Here is an 8,285-nt window from a genome sequence, read left to right on the forward strand (position 1 = left end):
GCTGTCCTCTGGCATAGCAGGCAGTATTGCAGTCAATTGTATGATTTCTGAGAGTTTCTCCATTAGTGAGGATATGAGATAAACAATCTAAGAAAAGTATCTTAGTTTGTTTAAGATAAGCCCACAGCTGTGTTCAGTCTCCTAAAATAGTTTGATCCACAATCCCTATAGCCACAGAATGTCCACGACCACACCCCGTCTCCCACCCCAAACAAATTATACAACTTTATATTCATAAAGCATACCTTTTTTGTTTTGTTTGAATTCTGTTTAAAACACATAACTTAGAATTTGACTATTTACACAATGGACATCAATGATAAACATGACTCATGTCTATGCTCAGTCCATTGCTTTACATTTACAACATTGCTCCACCCTTTTCTCTATGTTGTTATTTACACTTCTTGGTTTGAAAAATGGGTCTGTCTGTCTGTTTATTGCTCTCATATCATAGGCTTGCACTAGGCTAATAATAGCCTAAACAAACCGTTATAGCTCCGTTATTGTCTTTACATGACTTGCGACAACATTATCTTAGCCTATATTGTTGAGCATTTGACACTATAGGAAACTCGTTACAATGCAAAACGCAAACTCACCTCTTTTACAGAACTAATTTGATCCAAATCAACCCACGCCGCAGTGCTGACCTCCTCTCTCCTGCGTTTTGCCCGGTGTTGAAACAGCCAGCTGTCTTATTCCCTGTCCTCGAGCTGACGTAATAACTGCGGCGCTCACCGGCAGTGCGTCAAAAAGAGTTTCCTTTTCAAACAGCGAGCCCTTCCACACTGAATAAAAACGCTTTTACAGTAAATTAACAAAGATTTAAACAACTATTTTACTTGTGCTGTTTGGTCTTTCTGGACGCTCCATATACCCACTAAGCATGGACCTTCTTTAGGACATATTTTTGGTCCTGTCAGGTCAAAGAGGGATGCAATTGCAGCCAGCAATTCAGGGTGTTCCTGCATGTGGGAATTCTGGCATCTGCTGGAAACCCTCTTTATACTTCTATTGGTCCATTCTTAAGCTAGGATAGGAGGGAGGTGGGGCCGGTCCAGTACAGTAGGTGGCTTTAATGCACAATAACGTTGGATGCCAGCCGCTGATATATCTCACAGAAGAAGGGGCGGGGGTGACAATGGTAGCTAGCAAGTCGTACACCGGTAGACAGTGTCCTTCGTCCCAGCCTGTCGGGCACTGTTTTCCAGCAGTTCTGTTAATGACTGCGAGGTGTTCGGCAGGCAGGAGCGAAGGACACTGTCTACTGGACACTGCCAGCTGGTCCGGTACACAGCAGGCGGAATCGACACTGTGTACTAGCTAGCTAACTAGCAGGCGACTGGTAGACAGTGTCCTTCATCCCCGTCTATTGGGCACGGTTTTCTCCAGGAACACAGCAGGCGGGAGGCAGAGGCAACACTATGTGCTAGCTAACTAGCAAGCTAGCACACGGCGTAACTAGCGAGCTAACTAGTTAGCTAACACACAGTGCCTGCTGTGCTAGCGGTAGGTGGGGGTGACCGGTAGACAGTGTCCTTCGCCCCCGCCTGTCGGGCACTGTTTTCCAGCAGTTCTGTTAACGCAAGTGTTCGGCAGGTAGGAGCGAAGGACACTGTCTACCGGTGTCACTCCCTCTAGCTAGCAAGGAGGACTCTGGGAGGACGCGAGAAAACTCAGATAATACTTTTATTTCCCTTTTGACCCACATTCAAAAGTGTAATGAGTTTAACCCACTGTTCCTAGGCCATCATTGAAAATGAGAATTTGTTCTTAACTGACTTGCCTAGTTAAATAAAGGTAAAATAAATAAATAAATTCTAATTATGCGCTGCCCTATGGGACTCCCAATTGTGGCCGAATGTGATACAGCCTGGATTTGAACCAGGGACTGTAGTGGTGCCTCTTGCACTGAGATGCAGTGCGCCACTTGGGAGCCCCTAACCCCACACATCCTGTGCCAGCACTTTGCCTCCAGTACAAAGAACTTGTTGTTTTGTTCAGTACTAAGAACTTAAAAGGACATTTGTTGTTACTTAGTCTCCACCTTGCTAAAAAGGGAACTAGGGGACAATCTCTGGTTGAGAGAATGCCAAGAGTGTGCAAAACTGTCAAGACAAAGGGAGGCTATTTGAAGAAACTCATATTTAAAATATATTTTGATTTGTTTAACACTTTTTTGATTATTTTATGATTCCATATGTGTTATTTCATAGTTTTGATGTCTTCACTATTATTCTACAATCTAGAAAATAGTAAATATAAAGAAAAACCCTTGAATGAGTAGGTGTTCTAAAACTTTTGACCGGTAGCGTATATGAACGAGCAATGTCAGAGCGGCATAGACTAAGATACAGTAGAACAGAATAAAATACAGTATAAACATATGAGATGAGTAATGCAAGATATGTACACATTATTCAAGTGACTAGTGTTCCATTTATTAAAGTGGCCAGTGATTTCAAGTCTATGTTAATAGGCAGCAGCCTCTAATGTGCTAGTGATGGCTATAAAACATTATTCATTGAGAATGTACTTTGTGTGCAGTTGATATATCCATAGAACAAATGACCAAAAAACAGGCATTTTCAACATTTGTAAAATATGTTTTTTCAACTTTCATTCAGAACCCGAAAATGAAACTGATTTCAACGTCCGGAAAAATATGTATTTTCAATGTCCGGAAAATACATATTATCAACTTTCATTCAAAACTAAAAGGAACCTGATTTAAATTATGTGCATTATGTTACGTCTACGTCTGAGTCCAGGTTGCATGCAGAGGAGCCACATCCACCAGAGTGAATACACACGTTTATGTTGCAATCATGTTAGGTTATGAGAGGAGCCAGTATTGAAACATTGAAACAACATGCAGGGCCTTCTGTACAACCATATTCAGATCTACTATTCCGCAGTTATAATAGTTTGAACCTTAGTGAGAGAGAGAGGTATGACTGGTGTGTGTGAGCTGTGAGGCCTACCGGTTTGTGACTTTGCCAGAGCTGAGCATTCTGTGTGAGAGATTGTGACTGTGCTATTTCTGTCTCTGCTGGCCTTCCTGGAGCCATTCAGGTCAGAGGGTAATGTAAGCCTAGACTGGAGAGAGAGAGAGCGGGAGAGAGAGAGAGGGAGAGAGGGAGAGGGGGGAGAGAGAGAGAGAGAGGGGGGAGAGAGAGAACGAGGGAGAGAGCAAGAGGGAAAGAGGGGGGGAGAGAGAGGGAGAGGGGGAGAGAGCAAGAGGGAGAGGAAGAGAGAGAGAGGCAGAGGAGGAGAGAGAGAGCGAGTGTGACAGAGAGGGGGGAGGGGCAGAGAGATCAGAACTTGGGGGAACAGGAGAGGGGGGAGAGAGAGAGAAAAGCAAGAGAGAGGCAGAGAGAAATGGAAAGGGGGAGAGTGTGAGAGAGAAAGAGAGAGATGGGAGAGAGATAGAGGGGAAGGAAAGAGACGGGGGAGAGAGATTGAGTGAGAGAGAGAGAGAAAGAGAGTGAGGGGAGAGAGTAAGAGAGAGAGAGAGAGAAAGAGAGAGAGAACTGGAAGAGAGATCAGAGTGTGAGTAATTACTGTTAACCCAGAAGTAAAATCTTGTGTAATTTGGTCAGCTGCATGATTAACTTCTGAGTTCACACTGTGTTAGAAATTGAGAGTTCCGGCAAAAAGTCTCAACCTTGCAAAAGGAAACTCTCAGCCAAGCCCCCCCCCCTCCCTTTTCATCCGTGTGCACAAGGGTGATGCAGTCTACTGCTTCGTTCACGTGCTATGGGAGTTATCGGAAAATCCTAGTTCCCCGTGGGAAATTTCACTTGAATGACCCTCCAAATCGGAAACACAAGTGGGAAACTTGTTACCCGAGTTGTAGAGTTGTGACATTTCACTGACATTTTACATTTTTAACCAAAAGATGACAACAAATCAATTTTTGACAACTACAACCTTATCAATATGGAGAATGTAGCCAGTTTGACCATATGTCAATGTTAAGCGAGCTAGCTACCTTTATTATTAGCAATGTTAGCTAGTTTATCAAGCTAGCTAAAATCTTAGTGGTTGAACAATTGTTCCGATTTCAAAGGCACGTGAACACAATCATGTCAGACTTCCCACTTCCCAGTTTCCCATTTCCCACGAGGACATGAAGCCACCCTAAGCAGTCTTTGCCCAATCCTCACACATCCAAATAACCAATGATGAATACCCCAAAAACGGAACTAATGCTGCTCGTTATCCCGTCCCTCCGGGATTTCGCTGACATCTTTTGTGATATTTGTGGGATAAAATGCTAGATTTTTCTGCCGCAATTTTGACATTCTGCATGGCAATTTGCGATGATTCTGTCCAATTTTTTTAGAAAATGCGCTGACGAGGGAAAAAGTTTGTTGACGTGTGGCTGATTGAACCATATTATGCGGTAAATGTACAATGATTGGTTGAAATTGCAAGCCCTCTTTTTTTACTGCGGTGATGGGTCAGTTTTATATGATAATATTGCAATGATTTTACTGTTCTATGCGGAAATAGTGTGCAGATTGGTCAAATTTGCAAGCCCTCGCATAATATGCGAGGAATGGTTGATTTTGCCAAAAATGTTGAGATCGCAGTTGTCTCATGCATTCCATTCAGTCCCGGTAGATTCTTTGTCTACACGCATAATCTGCCCACGGGAGATTATAGTGTGTAGGACAGTGGGAATCAGAAAGAGAGAGAGAGAAATAGAGATATTGACACCCCTCATAGCTGGATCATGACTGTATTTACATCACTGCCAGCAATACTGGCCACTACTTCTCCCCTGTTAGCTTCCCAGAAGTCTCCTGGCTTTCCTGCTCATGCACCTTACAGCACAAACAGGGTAGACAGTTTTTGGAGATTAAAATGTTCCCAACCCCCGCCAAAGTATGATGGCATTTTGAGACTTTTTATAAGATTAGTTCATCTGCCACTGTATGCAGTATCTTTGATACCTTTCAATCACATCCCAGGGAAAGATAAGTATATTTTTCTCTGCTTTTCCATGAGCAGAATGTGAAACTATGCCCTGGATTATTGTAATGGTTATAGAACAAAAAGTAGCTGTCTACTGCAGACACTCAAGGCTATTTTCTCCTCATATAGTTAGCTAGATTACACAGCAATGTGATCACTGAGATGTTATTGTAACGCCCTGGCCATAGAGAGGGGTTTTTTGTTCTTTATTTTGGTTAGGCCAGGGTGTTACATTGGGTGGGCGTTCTATGTTCTGTTTCTATGTTTTTGTATTTCTTTGTTTTGGGCCGTGTGTGGCTCCCAATCAGGCACAGCTGAAGTTCGTTGTTGTTGATTGGGAGTCACACATAAGTGCATGTTTTTCCGTTGGGGTTTTGTGGGTAAATGTTTCTGTCATTGTGTTTCACCTGACAGGACTGTTTGGCTGTCGGTTTTTCTTGTTTTGTTTGCATAGTGTTCTTTCTTAATTAAATATGATGAACACTAACTCCGCTGCGTTTTGGTCCACTCTCTCTCACGGCAGTCGTTACAGTTATATATGCAAGATGGAGCCGACAGACACTGTTACCCTGTTCCTAACTCCTAGCAAACTTTGCAGTATTTGTACTTTTTTTGTGTGTTATTTCTTACATTATTTTCTCAAAACGCTTCTAGTATTATTTCCTACAGCCGAAAATACATTTTGGACATTAGATCGGCGGTCACTCACCAGAAATCCAACCAGGAATTCGACTTCCCTGACCTGGATCCGTTGTTTGGACTTTACGAGGCAGACCCATTCGTCCCGGGTGCCACATCAAAACGTTGATGCTGGAAGAGTGGGAGTAGAGGAGGGGTTTTAGCCAGGCTCAGGCAGCGAGCGAACCATCCACCACTTCCGAGTATGTTACTCGCTAACGTTCAGTCTCTGGACAATAAAAGAGACAAGCTCAGAGCGAGGATCTCCTTTCAGAGAGACATAAGGGGCTGTAACATACTCTCCGGGAAAACAAAGGTGGAAGGCTATGTAATGATTAACATCTCATGGTGCGAATGTGGTAACTTATAGGAACTCAAGTCCTTTTGTTCTCCCAATCTGGGATACCTCACCATCAAATGCCGACCACATTACATCCCAAGATAATTTTCTTTGGTTATTGTCACTGCTGTGTATATTCACCCCCAAGCCGACACTGGACCCCCTCTCAAAGAACTTCACTAGACTTTGTACAAACTGGAAACTGCATATCCAGAGGCTGTATTTATTGTAGCTGGGGACTTTAATAAATTAAATCTGAGGAAAACGCTCCCAAAATTCTACCAACACATCTCTTGTGTTACATGCAAAAAGAACATGCTTGACCATTGTTACTCTACCTTCTGGGACATCTACGAGTACCCTCCCCCTCCCTCCCTTCAGAAAATCAGATCACGTCTCCATCCTGCTCCTCCTCACCTATAAGCAGAAACTTAAACTAGAAGCACCCGTGATAAGGACTGTTCAATGTTGGTCTGACCAATCAGAATCTATGCTTCAAGACTAATCTGATCACCTGGACTGGGAAATGTTCCGGGTCACCTTTGGGAATAACTTTAGTATAGACGTATACACTGACTCTGTGACTGGGTTCATCAGGAAGTGCATAGAGGATGTTGTTCCTACTGTAACAATTAGGATTTATTCAAACAGAAACAGTGGATAGCTGGCAGCATTCACACTAAACCGAAAGCGCAAACCACCACATTTAACCACGGCAAGGGTACTGGGAACATGGATATGTATAAACAGACCATTCCTTAGAATCTGGAAGGTTCACTCCTAATCTGAAACAGTGGATAGTATCACCGTTGTTATGGTTACAACAGCTAGTTTTAATGCTGTTTTAATGTTTTAATGCTGTTTTAATGTTTTATTACATTTTTATTTGTTTGTTTGTGGAAAAAAGGAAAAAATAAATAAAACTTTCATAACAAAAAATGTAATAAAAATGACTATTCCCATAGCAATCACTTCTGTCATCATGAAGTGCTTTGAGAGGCTAGTTAGGGATCATATCACCTCCACCTTACCCGACACCATAGACCCACTGCAATTTGCATACCGCCCCAACAGATACACTGACGACGCAATCGCCATTGCACTGCACATCCATGACTGCGTGGCTTACCCACATCTCCAACTCAATCATCATGTTTGCTTACAACACAACAGCGGTGGTCCTGATTAACAACTACGACGAGACAGCCTACAGGGAGGAGGTGAAATCCCTGGTGGAGTGGTGCCAGGAAAATAACCTCTATACCAAAGTTAACAAAACAAATTAACTGATAATGGACTACAGTAGACAGCAGAGAGAGCACGACTCCATCCATATCGACAGGGACCGCAGTGGAGCAAATTCGGGTTGGCCCCTAAGACCCTAACAAACTTCTACAGATACACCATTGAGAGCATTCTGTGGGGCTGTAGCACCGCCTGGTATGGCCACTGCACCGCCCACAAGCACCCGGTGTCACAGGAAGGCCAAGAAGATCACCAAGGACCTCAGCCACCTGAGCCACGTGCTATTCACCTCCCTATCATCTAGAAGGCGGAGGCAGTGCAGGTACATCAAAGCTGGGACCGAGAGACTGAGAAACTGAGTTTCTATCTCCAGGTCATCAGACTGGTAAACAGCCTCCACTAGCTGACATTGCTCGTTCTGATATTTGCTAATTTCTTGCTTTTTAAAAATGTTTTGTTTATTGTATTGCTAGATATAACTGCACTGTTGGCGCTAAAAACATAAACATTTCGCTGCGCCTGCGATAACATCTGCAAGTCTGTGTATGTGACCAATGAACTTTGATATGATATGCTGCTCTCTGTTGCTTCAGAACCGCATTACATAGAACACTTCATCAGATTCCTTGACAGATATGAGTTCCCACCCTCACATCTCTGTATCTCAACTTGTTCAACTCCATCACAAAGTCACAAGACATCCCCGAAAAACTAAAGCCCCACTTTTTATCAATAACATTTACGTTCCCGTGTGACCACAGTATGTGGGTTCAACCAAAAAAAACTAAAGAGTAGAGTGTACAGCACAAAAGAATTTCTGACATTCAGCACGGGATTTGTTCACAGTTCTGTGGATATGTCCCAAATGGCACCCTATTCCCTATGTAGTTTGACAATAGGCCTCTGGTCAAAAGTAGTGCACTACATAGGGAATAGGGTGCCATTTGGGACTCAGCCTGTGTGTAATAATGAGGACATTATGGGCCAAAAAGAGCCAGACTCAGCAGCCAAGTCAGAAAGGCTACTTTGTCGCTAA

The 8,285-nt window shown here is 43.2% G+C and overlaps 1 protein-coding gene across 4 annotated transcripts in view; it reads right to left on the reverse strand.

The window, feature by feature from the left end:
- LOC115205739 (annexin A6) overlaps nt 1–719 on the reverse strand; it is a 39,045-nt gene extending 38,326 nt beyond the window's left edge. For all 4 annotated transcript variants that reach the window (XR_003880667.1, XM_029772022.1, XM_029772021.1 and 1 more), the window contains exon 1: nt 603–719. The gene's annotated coding sequence lies outside the window, so the exon portion shown is untranslated. The remainder of the gene's footprint in view (nt 1–602) is intronic.
- Between the last annotated feature and the right edge of the window lie 7,566 nt (nt 720–8,285).

Source organism: Salmo trutta, chromosome 13, assembly GCF_901001165.1.
Source record: "Salmo trutta chromosome 13, fSalTru1.1, whole genome shotgun sequence".
NCBI lineage: Eukaryota > Metazoa > Chordata > Actinopteri > Salmoniformes > Salmonidae > Salmo > Salmo trutta.